The sequence below is a fragment of the Candoia aspera genome, chromosome 8 (assembly GCF_035149785.1).
Source record: "Candoia aspera isolate rCanAsp1 chromosome 8, rCanAsp1.hap2, whole genome shotgun sequence".
Taxonomy (NCBI): Eukaryota; Metazoa; Chordata; class Lepidosauria; order Squamata; family Boidae; genus Candoia; species Candoia aspera.
The window spans coordinates 43,193,531-43,211,503 of NC_086160.1; positions in this window are offsets into that span (position 1 = coordinate 43,193,531).

A 17,973-nucleotide genomic window follows, 5' to 3' on the forward strand; every position below is an offset into this window, starting at 1 on the left:
CCTCAAGTGGTAAAAAACCAAGATTATGGCAACCAGCTTGATTGATAACTGTCAAATAGAGGGAGAAAATGTAGAAGCAGTGACAGAGTTTGTATTTCTAGGTGCAAAGATTACTGCAGATGCTGACTGCAGCCAGGAAATCAGAAGACGCTTAATCCTTGGGAGAAGAGCAATGACAAATCTCGATAAAATAGTTGAGAGCAGAGACATCACACTGACAACAAAGGAAGAGGGCCGACCAAGGGCAAGATGGATAGATCATATTCTAGAGGTGATGGACTCATCCCTGGGAGAGCTGGGGGTGTTGATGACCAACAGGAAGCTCTGGTGTGGGCTGGTCCATGAAGTCACAAATAGTTGGAAGCGACTAAACGAATAAACAACAACAACAAGCCTGATTTACTGAGAAACTGTCTAAATAAAATCCAACAATTTGAATAACCTTACTATTTTTCTAAACTCAATTTGTTCTATGATAGTGAAGATGGATATATTGTAATTTTTTTTTTAAAAAAAAGACTGTTTCCCCGCTGTGTTGCAGCCTTCTGATTCCTGAAGTATTTCCAGTGTCATTGCTGGTCAAGTTTAACAATGTTTTATGAACATAATGCCTGTAAAAATATTATCTGTACTGGTTTTCGGGGCATATGTACTGAGCATTTTGCATGATTGTACATGGGTGATTTGCAATGAATAAAAGACATTGCATATTTCATTATTAAAGAATTTTTCTCTGGTGATTCAGTTCAAATCTTTGTTAAAATGGTCCTGTGAATGAGGCCTCAGTTTTTAGGTGCAATTCAAAGTGCTGCTATCACCTTACAAGCCATCATGCCTTAGGACCTGCCCCCCCCCCCTCCAAGTACCCCTCCTTCAAAATGAATTTGCTCCTCCTGCAAGATCTGAGAGGAAGGACCTGCTGGGACTTCTACCCTCTAAGGAATGTGGCTGTGCCCCTGTGGAAATAACACCATTATGGTTTACATGTTTTTTTTTTTTCCCCTTTCATTGTTTCTTAAATGAGTTGTTGCTTAGAAAATTTAATTTTTTTTTAAAACTGTTGTTAATGAAAATGGAAAGAATCGAACTTCATATTGCTTGTTTAGGTAGGATCTTTTGATACAATTATACAGCTGCTCCAAAAAGTTTGCAAACACATACTTTATTCTGTTAGTCACATTCTCATTTCTTTTATAATAACCATAAAAAAATGCCTTCATCAAAAGCAAAACATTTTATTTATAGTTTTCTAGTTCATTTCTTACTTCAGTGCTGATTTAACACACGCACACACACACACACACGGTCAGCTGTTTTTGGGCAGATAAAAGAATTTAAATTTTTGTAAGCTGATTTTTTTCCAGATGTATAGGAAATAAAAGCCCATGGGGAAAGTGCACATTTTACTTTTTGCTTCTCAAAGCATTTTACCCTGTTTAATGCTTAATTGTTATTTTTTTCTTCATAGGAATCTCCAGTGTGAGAAGACCACAGGTATTCAAGAGGGGAATTATTTCCTTATAACTATGATGCAATTGTAAGTATTACTAGTTAGCATCACATGGATCCCAAGCTAGCAGCTACAGAACATGAACAGAGAAGTGAGAGGCCTCTTTTGTATTCCTGCAGTCAAATCAATAAAACACATGGGAAAGAGGAACATTCCCTGGAATCTGAACATTCTCTAATATGTCAGTCTGAGATTACATTATTAAGAAAGGAGGTGTCAAAATGAGGAACTCAGTCTATCATTATCTGCTTAAGTCTTTTTCTGTATTTCAACAAGTATTTTATTACTAGTACTCTTTTGGAATTTAGATGTCCTCCCCCCCCCCCATATTATTAAGTGAGTTGATTTGAAGGTTAATATGTTAATTATTGATTTACTGATTGATTGATTGATTGATTTTGTGCAATCAAGTTGATATTGCCTCTAAGCAACCACACAGACCACCTCCAATATGATCTGCCCCCAACTTGGCCCTTCAGTTCTTCCAACAGTGCACCATGTGGCTGTAATTGAATCCATCCACCTTCTTCTTCTTCTTCTTTTTTTTAATTTTATCCTGCTTTTATTATTTTTATAAATAACTCAAGGCAGGAAACATACCTAGTACTCCTTTCTCCTCCTATTTTCCCCACAACAATAACCCTGTGAGGTGAGTTGGGCTGAGAGAGAGCTACTGGCCCGAAGTCGTCCAGCCGGCTTTCATGCCTAAGGCGGGACTAGAACTCACAATCTCCTGGTTTCTAGCCTGGTGCCTTAACCACTAGACCAAACTGGCTGTCTTGCTGCTGATTGTCCTCTTCTTCAATTTCCTTCTACTTTTCTCAGCAGTATAAACTTCTCCAGAGAACTAGGTCTTCATATAATGTGTTCAAAACATGACAATTTGAGCCTAGCCAGTTGTGCCTTGAATAAGAACTCTGAATTGTTTTGTTCTGTGATCCATTTTTTTTCTTAGCTATCCGTGGTTTTCTCAGGAGTCTTCTCCAGCATCAAAGTTTAATTTGTCAATACTATTTCTATCCTGTTCCTTCAAAGTCCAACTTTCACTTCCATAAAGTGTCACAGCAAAATCATTGCCTACACAGTTCTGATCTTTGTAGTTATATATACATCACAACATTTAAATATATTTTCCAAGACCTTCATTGCTACCCTACCAAGTACTAATCTGTGGCATATTTCTTGACTGCTGGTTCTTTTACTGTTCATAATCAAACCTAAAAGGCAGAGACTATCCCACCACTGACTATCCACCTTATGAGTTGGTCTTTATATTTAATCTTAGTTTCATTTTTTTTTTTACTGTGCTTCTAGAATTTCATTGCTATAGCTTTCAGATCATTGGCATTTTCAGTTATAGAGTAGTGTCATCAGCACAGTGCAGGTTATTGATGTTTTTTCCTTCAACTTTAAAACCACACTTACCTTCTTCCAATCCAGGCTTACATAATATATAGTCAGCATATACTGTAGGTTGAGTAACTAAGGGAAGATTATATGGCCTTGTCTCACTCCTTTGCTAACCTGGAGCCAGTCTATTTTACCATATACTGTTTGGAGTACAGCTTCCTGTCTTGTGCATTGGTTTTTCAAAAGGAAATTTCGAAGTTTTGGGATTCCCATCTTTCCTAATGATATTCCACAGCTTGATATGGTTGACATAGTTAAAGGCCTTTCTATAATAAATGAAGCTCATATTGACTTCTTTTTGCTATTGGCTGGCTTTTTCAGTTATTCAGCCTATATCAGCAATAACATCTCTTGTTTGTCATCCTTTACTGATTCTTCTTCTGTTGCTTGCAATATTTCTGTAGATATTCCATCATTTGTGTAACCTTCTGACTTAGTAATGACAAGAGTTCTGATTTAACTTTATCTTCTATCATTAAAGGCTCTTGTAAGTATGGAATATCTTCTAAGGTGTCCTAAATGCTGAGATCGCAAATATATAGGATTTCAGTATATGCCTCTGAACTTATTTGAAGTATCTTATTTATACTGTCTGTTCAATAGCGTCCTTATTTGAATTTGAAATATCATTCTGAGTTCAAAGATTTTTTGGAAGACTCTCCTTGTTTTTCCATGTGTAAGTTTTCCATGTGAGAACTTTGTGTCTCTTGGCTTTGGCTTCTCTTGTTTTCATCCCAATTTCAACTCTTTGCTCTGTTATCCAGTTTGGTTTCTTTTGTTGCTTGGTCTTTCAGAGTTTCTTTTCACATTAATCCTTAACTGTTTCTTTGATTTGATTCCATACTTTGTCTGGTCCCCTATCAATGACATTCAGGACTTCAAAGCAGTTCCTGATATTGTACTTCACAGTAATGGCTATTTTCTAAGATGTATTTCAAACTGGATTTGATAGTAAAACTTGCCAACTTCCTCTTCTTCTACATCAGTAATTGGACCATCAACTTGGATAATCATAAGATTAAAGAACTTGTCCATGAAGAGTAATTGGTATTATTTATTTATTTACATTTGTATCACCGCCCATCTCTCCCAATGGGAGACTCTGGGCGGTTTACAATAAAAATAATAATAAAAACATAAAATTACAGTCTAAAAACATAAATAAGATAATAAATATAAAATCCAAGAGGAGATGGAATCACAATCAATAGGGTGTGCTATGGCACCAACCATCCCCAGGAGGAACTGTTACCCTCCCCATTCCAAGCAAGGCGGCAGAACCAGGTCTTCAATTTCTTCCAGAAGGCTGGGAGCGAGGAAACCCATCTCAACTCCAGGGGCAAGATATTCCAAAGGGTGGGCGTCACTGCAGAGAAGGCCCATCTCCTGGACCCTGCTAGATGAAATTCTTTTGCTGATGGGATCCGTAGCATGCCCTCTCTGCCTGACTGGGTGGGGCAGGTTGATGTTATCGGGATGAGATGGTCCCTTAGGTAGTCTGGTCCCATGCCATGTAGGGCTTTAAAGGTGATGACAAACACCTTGAATTGGACCTGGAAGCAAACTGGCACCCAATGCAGCTTGTGTAACAGTGGTGTCACATGTGCCGATTTAACAGCACTGATAACTGTCTGCGCAGCCGCATTCTGGACCAGCTGAAGCTTCCAGATACTCTTCAAGGGTAGCCCCATGTAGAGCACATTGCAATAGTCTATGTGGGAGATGACGAGGGCACAAGTGACTGTTCGGGAGGCATCTTGATCCAGGAATGGGCGAAGCTGGTGCATCACCCAAAGATGTGCAAAGGCCCTCCTGGCTGCGACTTCCACCTGCTCTTTGAGCAGGAGTTGCGAGGCCAGGAGGACCCCCAGGTTCCGCATTGGTTCTGAACGGGGCATTATCAATCATTGACTGCATTATACCCAAGTCTTTGTTATATTCTTTTTGAATATGATAGCAGTGTTGTTCCTTCTTTGGTTTTCATGTCCTGAGTATTCAACAGTATGATCTAGAATTCCAGTTCATTACAATTCACTGATACCTAAGATTTCAGTGTGTAGTCAAGTCATTTCATCTTTCCCTGTGTTGAGCTTTCTCATGTTCATGCTTCTTATATTCCACGTTCCATTATAATTATGTCTTCCATTATAATTATGCTTCTGGGATGGCCGAATCTCAGTCACGTGATTGTAGAGGCCTTGTGAGGGTTATAATTTTGGGCCCCAGTTGGAAATCTACTTTTGGGCTGGTTGGTAAGTGAAGACTACCTGTATTCAGGGAAAGTTATCAGCCAACGAGAAAATTGTCTTGAAGACTCCTGTAGAAGGATAATATTGACAGTGGCCGAGAAGAAGAAAAAATAATCCTATCTTTCCACAGATATGATGGGGTAGATGTTTGGCATGTACAGTATGTTGGTCTTTATCACTGTCTTTTTTTTATTATTATTTTATATGTGTCATATACTATGCATGACTATGCAACATGTATTTGTTTAAAAAATGTTTTTTTTTAAAGGAAGTAGATTGGGATATACAGTATATAAATATTTTTCAAGATAAACTGATATCCTTGAGTCTGCAAAAATAAAAAGATTTTTTAAAAGAAAATGTTGGGTAATTTCAGAGAAGAATGAGAAATGTATGTTACATGGTATTAACCCGACTGAAATTATTCCTTGTAAGAAAATGTTAGGAAGAAAGAAAAGCATTTAAGCGTTTCCAGTAGCTTGAAGGTTTCCTTGCTACCACCGAAATGGATACAAAGATTCTGTGTCACAAGATGAATTCTCCATCCTGAGCTGCCCTAGAGGCAGCTGTGTTGTACTTATTGCAGCCCAAAGCTGGCCCAGTGTAATCAAAAAACTAACCCACTTTCTTTTTTTATTTCTCTATAAGTGGTAAGCTGGACAGCCAGTGGCACAGGAAAGAAATAACAAACAGGCAATGAGGCTGAGATGAAATACTTCCAACGTAACTGTATGTGACTCAGGAAATAAAGAAAAACATCCTCACAAGGCACACAAAACTTTCTGTAACCCAGATTGTCTAACTCACTGTCTGGGATTCTGATTCAAGGCTGGGTTGCCGCACTAGTATGATCTCACATGAGATCAAGGTCACTGTTTAACTTCACACAGTAATTAGGGTGAGTTACAGAGAAATATCACATTCTTAGTCTGAAACTCTAGTGCTTCCTCCAGATCCTTCAAAATGGGAACTAATTATCATCTCTGCCAGAGATGAAGATTTTTTAGGAAAAAAAGAAAATAATAATGATGGCAAAATTATCTGTCTTACAAGTGATGCTGAGCAGGGTTAATTGTTTAAGTGGATTAAATCACAGAAACATTTTAGCGACTGAATGCCAGTGGCATAATATAAAAGAGCAGGTGGCAGTGGCCCTTTCTTTAAACCTTTTGCCCTGAAAATGCACATTGTTCACCAATTATCATTCTGCCCAACCATTAGCAGTTAAGTATGGCAAAGCTTTTATACAGTACATGACAAGGAGCCAGCATAGTTTTTTTCCTCTCCTGCAGTAAGTTATTTGGCAACTTAAAGTGAGAGACAAAAAGGAGAGGGTTTTTTTTCCCCCTCCCCTTTAATGATCTAGTTGCAAATCAGTGGCATCCTTGGGGAAGGGAGGAAGAGGGTCAGATTGATGAAGTAACACTATAGCATCACAATGCAAATCCTGGCACCATTGGTGCATGCTTTGTAACATCACACACATGTACAAAAGGGCATAATTACTGATGTACTTCATTCATTGTTATTCTGATGAAAGACCCTGAAGATTCTGCTGTTATAAATCACTACGTAAGAATCAACAACTCTTTGGGAAATCAGACAAATTGCAAAGGGGGCTTCATATTCAAGCAGCTATCTACAACCCTTTTATTGTGTAACCTTGATGCTTCAACTATAGAAAAATAATGGGTCTTGCTGTGATGTGCATTTGGCCAGTTACAGAGAATATGATTCCCTAGCCTTCACTTGCTATCTTTCTAAAGAGGTAAGTGGTTAACCCAGTTGCTACAAAATAAGTGCAAGTGTCAGAAAAGAAGGGTATTATTACCATGTTTTCCAGCTCTGGAAACTACTTTAGAAACATAAGAAGAACTCTGCTGGATCAGCCAAATATCTAACTAGCCAAGCATTCTGTGTCACTTGGCCAGACACTCCTTCCTTCCTTCCTTCCTTCCTTCCTTCCTTCCTTCCTTCCTTCCTTCCTTCCTTCCTTCCTTCCTTCCTTCCTTCCTTCCTTCCTTCCTTCCTTCCTTCCTTCCTTCCTTCCTTCCTTCCATGTTTATCCCACCTTTATTATTTTTATAAACAACTCAAGGCAGCAAACATACCTAATACTCCTTTCTCCTATTTTCTCCACAATAGCAACCCTGTGAGGTGAGTTAGGCTGAGAGAGGGTGACTGGCCCAAGGTCACCCAGCTGGCTTTCATGCCTAAGGCAGGACTAGAACTCACAGACTCCTGGTTTCTAGCCCAGCACCTTAACTACTAGAACATATTTGTTGCTCCTACAATTCATATACTGCTTCATTAAAAGACAAAACAAAACAAAACTAAACCTATTTGACATAACTCAGGTAAGTTATTCTCATCCAAAATCAGCAAAGATTCTTGACAGCCATTAGGACAGATGTAAGGAAGCATGGCTGCACATTTATATTTGTTGACAGCAAAGATGCATTTCTAAAAATGGCATTTTCTCACTCTAGTTATGACTTGGCATAAGGAATTAATTTCACAGAACATTGTACATTTTAATGAATATGCTTGCTCCTAATAGTAACTCAAGGTCTTTCAAGCAGAGTTGGGAGAACATTTTTCACACCTGTTTGTCTCAATTCATTGAATTAAATAATAAGCAACTGCAGAGCCAATGGTTAATGATACCTTTACGGGAGGCACTTTCTGCTGACAGAGCCATTATAAACAATAGCAGTAAACAGCTATTGCTTTTCCTATATTGTATAACATTATTGTATCACCAAACTTTTTATTTCTGCTTTCATTTGCAAAGTTAGTTATAAAAGTTATACTGTATTTTATGTTGTAACTAGTTGGTGCAAAAGTGTATAAGTTGTTTACTGTAAATTAAAGCATGTCAGATTAAATTGCAGGTGTGCTTCTATGTAATGCAATTATTTCTTCAATCTACTGAAACAGAGATTCAAATTATCAATATACTATAGCATTATAATAAAAACTGAATTGTGTATATAATGGGGATAATCTAATGACCATGATTTTTTCCCATCGTGCTCCAGATACATAGCTTTCTACCTATTTCCCATGGCTTCCTCTTCCTATCTTCCACAAATGTTGATACTTATAGCAGTAATCTCATGAGCATTTTATATAGTAAAAAAGTACCTGAATCAGGCTGTATTAGTAGTTTAGTTATGATGATAAGAAGTTATAATATTAAGATATTAAAGTTATATAATTAAACTTATATAAATATATATAATTAATAACCATTCTTGGGGGTGGCTCGCACCCTAGAGTCCCTCCCACCAGCCTGGATTTTATACCTTTCTTGGATTTTATTTATTTACTGTAGTTTATTATAGCTGTTTTATGTGATTTTAATGTTTATATTTTGTGCTGGATTTTATTGTAAACCGCCCAGAGTCCCTCTTTTGGGGGAGATGGGCAGTGGCTAAATTTGAGCAGTAAGTAAGTAGATAGATAGATAGATAGATAGATAGATAGATAGATAGATAGATAGATAGATAGAAGCAGCAAAATCTAAATTTTTAAGAACTACCCTTTGCATTCCCCATTCAATTCCATATGTATGTATGTAAGTATATATGTATTTTTGGATTCAGCTTGACTCTGTAGAGGCCCATATTGTAAGACTTTGCTGTTTGAAGGTTAGTTAGTTGGTTAGTTGGTTGAGTATTGGTTGAAACATATATTAGGGTGCAAGTCCATGGCCTACTTTGCCCTTGTAGTTAAAAATACTTTCTTCTGTAAGGAATGTTTGGCCTCTGATCTGGCCTACTGTTGACCTTCAATCCATAGTCTTGGATCTAAAAAAGTCATGGCTGAAGTTAAGAAGAGATTGCTTGATTTCAATTTACAAAACAACAAACCTGAAACTTTTTAAACATTGCTATGCATGTTGGTGGCATTTGTTATGCTATCCCTACATTTTTATAACTCTCTCTGTTCCTCATAGAAGAACATTCACATTGGCAAGATCCAATGCTGTACTCTCAAAGGTTGAGGGAAAATGTAATAAAATCCCTTACCAGGAATACCTATGCATATAGTTGCAAATGTATTACATTTGCCTGGTGGTATCCTGCATGAAGTCATTAGTCCTTTTGAAATCATGTTCATGTGTTATTATAATTAATAATAAGAAATAAATTCCCAGGTTATTGTTTGAAACAGCATATAGCAAACTTTAATGGAGGAAGATTTTTCTCATAAATCAATGTACTAGAAGGAACCAGTAAATATTTGTGATGATGGAGAGTTGCCAGAAAGAAGAACAAAGAAGTGATGTTCCTTGGAATGAAGTGTTAAAAACTTATGGAAAAGTTGTATTAGTAGTTTAGTTATGATGATAAGAAGTTATAATATTAAGATATTAAACTTATATAATTAAACTTATATAAATATATATAATTAGAAGCAGTTCAATCTAAATTCAATCTAAGCATTTTTGGACAATGGACATGCTCCTCAAGTAACATACTTCAATGTTGATGCAGAGGTACATTCAGTTAAGTTAATAAAACTTCTAGTTAAATGTTTTCAGAATATGTGACTAGTGAATCAATGCTGTTTTGGAAGGTGGGCAACTTGGGAAATGTTTAAAGGGAAAATGGGTGCGTTAAGCTTTACAGGCTCAAAACATTACACTGAAAACAGTGGTTTTACTGCCAAATTTTATAACATCTTCTGGCATGCTATAGAACAGTGTTTCTCGACCTCAGCAACTTTAAGATGTGTGGACTTCAACTTCCAGAATTCCCCAGTCAGCTTGCTAGAGATTGGGTAACTTGTTTTATATATAAACACACATGCACACAATGTCTCTCTTTATGACACACCCATACACACGAAATGTAGTGCTAAGTTTATCCAAATATTGATACTGTTTCATGGACTGGCCTTGATTTAAAAACCAAAATAATTTATTTTACTGTATTTCTGTACCTATACTTGTCAAATTTGGTCTGTATTTTTTTTTCCTTTTGCATACTTTTATTGAGGACATAATTAAACATTTGTTAAATTCAAGTAAATTCTAACAGCTTAAAAATGTCTATCTTTTTGTAACTATATGGAAAAAAAGTATTTAAAAACTGACTTATTTTTGTAATATGACATCTACTACTATTTAGAAGTAAGGAACACACACTGGATATCTTTTCATATTACAGAGCAGGAATGGGTTTGCTTTGATTTAATCTCCAGCTGCTCAGTTAATATATTACATTAATTAAATTCTTATTCTTGAATGCTTCCTTACTCTTGGTTTTATATTAAAAAAATACCTTTTCAAATTAATTTGAAATATTGCTTCACTATTTTTCTATAGTAGAAGAACATTGTGATAAGACCATTGGCTATAAATAAGTAACAATGGCATGTACTCTCTAGGCATAATTACAGACAATTTTAGACATGAAAGGTGAACATTACAGATGGGTATAATGCCTTATCAGCATTCATAAGCCAGTATCGGTGGAAAGGAAAACCCTGTTATTTGATTACAAGATATTTTAAATCACAAGTATATTTTTTAACTGCCAAGAAGGCAAATTAAAATTCTATCAGTACAAAAATGCTAAAGATGAAATATCTGAATTGAACCACTTGAAATTGAAGCAGCTTGCTGGTGGTCTGAGTGAACTTTCATGAACAAATCCTAGTGAATGGGAAAAGTACCAGATGACTGGGGAAGGGCAAATGGGTCCCTGTTTTAAAAAAAAGACAGAAAAGAAGTACCGATCACTCAATCTAATATTGCTACTTGTATATGTGTGTGTGTGTGTGTGTGTGTGTATGCATGTGTGTGTGTGTATGTGTGTGTGTGTGTATGTATGTATGTATGTGTGTGTGTATGTATGTATGTGTGTATGTATGTATGTATGTGTATATGTGTGTATGTATGTATATGTGTATATATATATATATATATATATATATGTATATATATATATCAGATTATAAAGCAATTGTTCAATAATCACTTTGAAAAGAATTCTGATTATGAGACAGCAGCATGGATTTGTCAAAAGTAAGTCTTGCCAGAATAAATGTTATCCCATTTTTCTATCAGGGTGATAATAAGTATGCTATTGATGTAACACATTTTATTTTTAACAAATACTTTGATAACGTATGCCATAACATTCTAATTAGTATGCTAGTTCAATGAATACATGGTATATTTAAAATTATAATTAAAGAGTGTTCATCAACATTTCCTTATCAAATTGGAGGGATGTATCAGCCAGGGTGCTAGAAGATTCAGTCCTGGTCTCTGTACTCTTAAATATTTTTATTAATGGTTAGCATGAAGAAGCAGGATTTTTAAAAATAAAATCTGCAGATGTCACCAAATTAGGTAGGATAGACTTACAGTGACCATAATTTGAATAAAATTCAAAACAATATTTATAGATTAAAGAAAATCAAGAGAACAATGGACTGAAAATAAAATAATGTAATTTAACAGAGTCCAATGCAAATTTATGTCATTAGGAAAGAAAAATCAAATTGAGAGACATAAAATGGTTTGGTGATAATCTATGTGAAATATTCTTGGAATATTAACTTATCAGAAACTGAATATATCAACAATATAATGTAATGTGGCTAAAAAAAAACAAAGACAAATATAATTTTAGAATGCAATGACCTAAGGGAAGAAATTGTTCTGCTTTATTCTCCATTGGTCAGATTGCACCTCATTTATTCTATGCAGTTCTGGGCGTTACAGTTCAATAAGGATTCAGAGAAATTGAAGAGAGCCACGGAAAGATAATGAGGGGGCTAGAAACAAAGTCATATGAAGTGCCTTGGAATGAACTGGAAATATATGGACCTGAGAAGATGTGACAGTGATGGTGGGACATATGTAACATTCTTCAAGTAAATGAAAAGTCAAGATTTTCAATCATCCCTGACAGCAGAATGCAAATTAATTGATTTTATTTACAGGAAGGAAATGTCTAGTTGTATGTTAGGAAATAATCCAAAACTATAAGAACAATTCCAGTAATGAATCCAGTTTCCCAAAGGTACTGGGCTCTCTTTTACTTGAAATATTCAGAAAGAGCCACCTGTCAAAAACACTTTAGTTTGGATTCTTGCATGGAACAGATGGCTTGAACCAATTATTTAAATTTTCCCTTCCAGATGTAGTTTGCACACTTTAGTCTCCTTTCTTTGGTATTCATACATAGATTGACTTCTTCCAATTTGTTGGTTGCTGTGTCATTCTCCAGATTTGCTGGCCAAGATAGGAATCTTTACTGATTCCTCTTCTGTTGTTTGCCATGTAACTGTAGATATTGCATTAATTTCAGTATACTCCTTCCATATTTATTTGATCTTCTTTGAATCAGTTACTCCTGAGTTGGGAGACTTTTGAGATATTTTTCTTGTTTTCCCATGTCTGTTTCCATCTTTGATGTCTTTACATATATTGTTGTAAGACTGCTTCTTGTCTCTTCCAACAGCTCTTTGAAAATTTTTGTTAAGTCTCTTTCTAAGATCTTTGTCCTTGATGTTCTTTCTTAATTTTGTCTTCTCTTCTTGGTAATTCCACTGTTTGTTCTGAAATCTAGTTTGCCTTATCTGTTTCTTGATCTTTAGCAGTCCCTTTTTCACATTCATCCTTAACAATTTATTTAAGTTTATTCCACAGTTCCTCTGGTTCCTGAATTCGAAGTGATTTCTGATCATCTCCTTGAAAATGGTGGGTATATGTTCAAGATCATTTCATGGAAACTGCTTCACTTTGTTCTGCTGCTTTAGCTTAATTTGGAACATGCACATGAGCAATTCATGATCACTTCCACAATCACCTCCTGGCCACATTTTTTGCTGTTATAATGAAGCTCTTTCTCTTCCTTCTGCAAATGCAGTCAAACTGATTCTGTGTACTCCATCTGATGATGTCCATGTATATACTCTAGGTGGTATTTTGGTTGTTTGAAGATTGTGTTAGCAACAAGGAAATCATTAGATTGGCAGAAATTGTTCTCCTGCTTCATTTTGATTTCCTTAGCTGTACCTTCTAATTATATTACCCACCTTAAAATTTCCAATTCTGGCATTCCAGTTTCCAACCACAGACATCACATTTTGCTTGCATATTTTATTGATTTCAAATTGAACACAATCATAAAATACATCAACATTTTTGCTGTTATAATGAAGCTCTTTCTCTTCCTTCTGCAAATGTAGTCAATTAGTGGTTGGGGCATAAACATGGATAATCATCATATTAAAGGCCTGTCCATGAAGTCTAATTGATATTATTTGGTTATTACTGTGTTGTTTCTAAAGTACTTTGTCTTCTGGGACAGGAAGTTAAACCTGTTGCCCACCACAGACTTTTGAGTTACAATTCCCAGCAGCTCTCCAAAGCACAATTAATGGATGTTGAGAGTTGCAGTTCAGCACATTTAGAAGACCAGGTTTCCCACCTGTTTTTCTAGGAGATTAATGATTGGATGTCAAAAATATATACTACATAGAAAAAGGAATGGAAGAAAAGGCACCAGTGAAACTTATAATTAAAATATTTGTTATGCAATGACTTAGGTCTTTGTAACAAATCAAAGTACAGATAAATGATTGACAGCAGAGATAAGACCAAATTTTTTAGGAGTGTCAATTAAATGAGACATTTAAGAATGGTGGGTAGAAAGTTGCAAAAGAAATTGTTAGTTCAGTTAATAATTTAATGAGATGTGCTTTAAATAAATACTTTTTAAACTAGTGGTCTGGGTATATTCAAGTCATTGCCATTTTGTGAAGAACAGTGACAAGGATATAATAATAATTACTCTCAGTTCAGTGCATAATGGATCCTGGTTAAATGGGGAGAATACTGCAATGAATTTAGACCCAATAGTATTTAGAAGATAGACTATTGATGGGGTCCTAGATCTGTCATAGCCAGAGATGCAGTTTAGATTTTTCATGAAAAAGGAGACCACAGATTTGGAAGAATGCTGATGCTTCTCCATTCCTTATACTGTTGCCTTGCTAATGCTATGGGACACATACAAATATTATTCCACTCCTAGTTATTAGCAAACACAAAGCACAAGTGATACAAGGTCATCTGAGAAAATGGTATTAATAGGTTAAAAGGCTGAAATTAGAACTTTTAGCATTTAGGTGATTTTTTAAAACCTACAATTATGAGAAGCGATGTTGCAAGACATAAAACATTTTAAAATATAGCTTTTACGAACAATGAGAACATGGTTTTGTATCCTAAGTCTGTTTCTACATTTTTGTTACCCAATAATTCTGCAAGTGTTAAATATAACATTCTTGTTTGTTATTGATTATCATGGAAGAAAATTCTGTCCCAGCAAGAACATTATTTCTCTTTGTCATTCTCATCCTCTTCCTCTTTTTCCTTTGTTTCCTTTTTCTTTTCCCACTCTTTTTTTCCCTTTTCTCACTAATTGGGGTGACAAAGGAGTAATTATGTCACCCTTCATATCTGTTTTTATTGAAAACTGAAGAGATAAATAAAATGATAAGTAAAACAAATTATAGGGTTTCATTCCATGAGTGCCTAGTTTTCAAAAGCAATAATGACAGAACTAATGTTGTTACATGCCAAAGCCAAATCTTTTATACAAATATGTGTTGTTTTTTTTTAAAACCCTTCTGTTACATAATGATTCAATGCAACCAATACATAAAAATATCAATGTGTAATCCTTATGCTTGGACTACATGAATCTCAACATTTTCCAATACTGTATGTATCAGTGTAGGAATATATCAGAAAGGCATTTCTGATTAAAAAAAAAAAAACCTCAGCAAGAAATTTGCCTAGATTGCAGCTCTAACAAGGATAAAGCAAAATGCCCTGCTATGAATAGATCATCCTTGCAATCTATTATATTGCCCGAAATCATCCATTCCTACCAGTGGGTTATGAAAGGCTGTAAGTGAGGTGCAAAAGTCTGTGATCTAATTAGAACCACCTCAGGGTACAGTTGATTAAAATCATCTTCTCTGGTTTGTATCAAGTATTTTGCACTTATTTTAGGATTAAACAAGGAAAGAGAAGAATAGCTGCAAGCTCTTTGTATCCCAGAAGCACTGAAACATGTTGGCCCTGAAGCGTAACTTAAATTATAGTTACTAAAAACGAAACAGTTCATGAGAGAGACATTTGCTGAACATACAACACCATCCATCCCCATTGGATTAGGAACATTTGGATGCCTTTTTTTTTAACCTTCAGTGTATTGGATGATGAAAATAAAACAACCGTAATCATTTAAGTGTGTATGAGACAGAGTATATATCCACCAAGGAGATTGTTTAATATGTTAGAAGAAACAAATATTATCTACCACTCCAAAGTTGATGGATATTTCCTGCTGACACCATAAGAAAATTATTTATAAATTTAGTGAACTTTAGCTAAGATAATTGTATACTGGGAACATTATATACAACTGCAAATTTTGCTTTATAATGGAAAATGTTAGGCAACCTGTTTAAGCTGTAAACTAAAGTATTTGTAGAACCTGTTATGCACTGATTATTCAAAGTGGTGTATTTATTTGATTTTTTTTTTGGTTCTACTATTGAATTAGGAAAATTGCATCTTAGTTATGGACAACTATGTGCAATGAACCACATAGGTAGGAATCTTAATATTTAAACAGGAACTTATACTGGCACAGCTATTTGAAGGGAATATATTTTATTAACTATCCTTGACTTTTATCAGTAGCAGTTTATATTTGACAATTAAACATTACCAGAAATAGATTAATTTATCTGCTTAGGAACCAGAATCAGTCATAGGCCTTTGAGCGTGAGGGGCAACAATTTGTTCCTGTCTTCATATATACCTCTCACAAACACTAAAGCAGCTCTGATTGCTTTTGGTTTTTGATTTCATCAAAATGAAATTATCTACTACATGAAAAAAAATGGAAAGTAGCATTTTAAAAATCAACTGGAAAGTAGCATTTTAAAAAACTGCATGATTTTTTGCCTATTCTCACTAACTTCTGGAGCAGGATTTCATTAGGTACTATCCACATGGAAAACTGAATTATCATATCTGTGTAGCAAACTTGCAAAAGAGATCAGATAATTAGAAATGGTGAAGGCACAAATATGTCCTACACAGAAAACTTTTTTATTCTATTTTTATTGAACACATTTCCTAACTTCATTGCAATTAAAACTGAAGTGGAAATGTTTTTTGGATATTATTTTATGTTCAAATTCATATCTTTCACAAACAAGAAAAATTCTTCAGATTCATTATGATCCTGCCTGGTGTCATTTTGTGTAATGCTTCATCAAAAAAAAAATTCTTGTTAAAAAGTGATAGTGCTTTATATTACATAAAGTGTCTGGTTATTATAGTGTATAAAAATGGTAAAAGACATTTGGTGTCGACACTAAATAGCTCAGAACAAACAGCTTTTTTTCCCCCAATACCTGTGTAATTTAATTGAAATGCAATATATCAGGAATATTAGGGAACTAGATTTTTTTTTTAAATGGCAAATAAATGCTTGAGTGTTTAGCGTAACAAGTGATACAAATTTATTCATTCAATACAACACTGAATTATTTAAAACTCAGTTTAAGCACAAGGTCACAGAATAATTTTAGCAAGTATGCAGTTATGACACAATGCATTTCCATAACTCCACTGCACCTATAAAGTTAATCACAGCTTTAGCATGCAGGGTTTTTGTTCTTTTGTTTTTGTTTTTTGTACAATAAAGAGAGGAAGATAAAGCTTTTATATCAAAACCTAGGAGATGAATAAACAGCCAATAGAATTATTTGTAAATTTCAGAAAATAGCCTCCTATTCCTTTCCAATTAAAACAACTAGTTCAAGAGAGCTAGTTATTTAATTCAGTACTATTGCTTTTTAGAATGCTACCTAATGAATTAGTCTTGAAGCCCTGAATTATGATTGATTTGATTTCTAGGCTGTACAACTTTAAAATGATCCTGGGAAACATAACAAGCTTTTGTTTCGTTTTTCTTGATTTAAAAAAAGACGTAATCAACAATTGGCATCCTATCACATCTTCCCAACTCAAAGCTGTCCATATACCCAAACTCTGGGTCTGGGAAAGAAAACAAGTTTTTAAAGTTGCTTGAAGGTGAGCAAGGTGAAGCCCATGCAAATCTCCAGGGGGATGCTGTTTCAAAGGTCAGAGAAGACATGCTTCCTGGGTCCTGCTAGATGGCATTGTTTAATCAATGGGACCCATAGAAGCTGACTGTGGAACACACAGAGCAGCCAGACACATATTAGATTCGGAAGTGCACCCTGAACATCCTTTGAAAATATAGTCTTGAATTCTTGTTTAAAATGTAAAATGGGGACCTAGAGTACCACATTCATATACGCATAAGATCCAATTGTTAATTACATTCCATGCATTTAGGATGTTATATAATATAGGAACTCCTATAAGCTTTTCTATGAAATCAGATGATTTATTTTTCTACAGAGATAATATCAGCTTTTATTTCAACTCACACAAGGAGCCTTGGAGTAAACCAGATAAATGCAGGGAGTTTAGGGAGCAGCAGGGCACACAGTGTTTGTGGCAGAGCCAGAAGAACAGTGCATATCTGACAACATTTCAGAATCATATATAGGAACATCATTATTTCAGTGCAGCATGTATAACATACAGTAGCATACAAAAAACAAAAACAAGCAAACAAAACCCTCAGACATATGTTTTGTCTTTGATTTTATTTTTTCCATTAGGAGTAAAAAAAAAAAATCCACAGCCGAGTCTGGAGT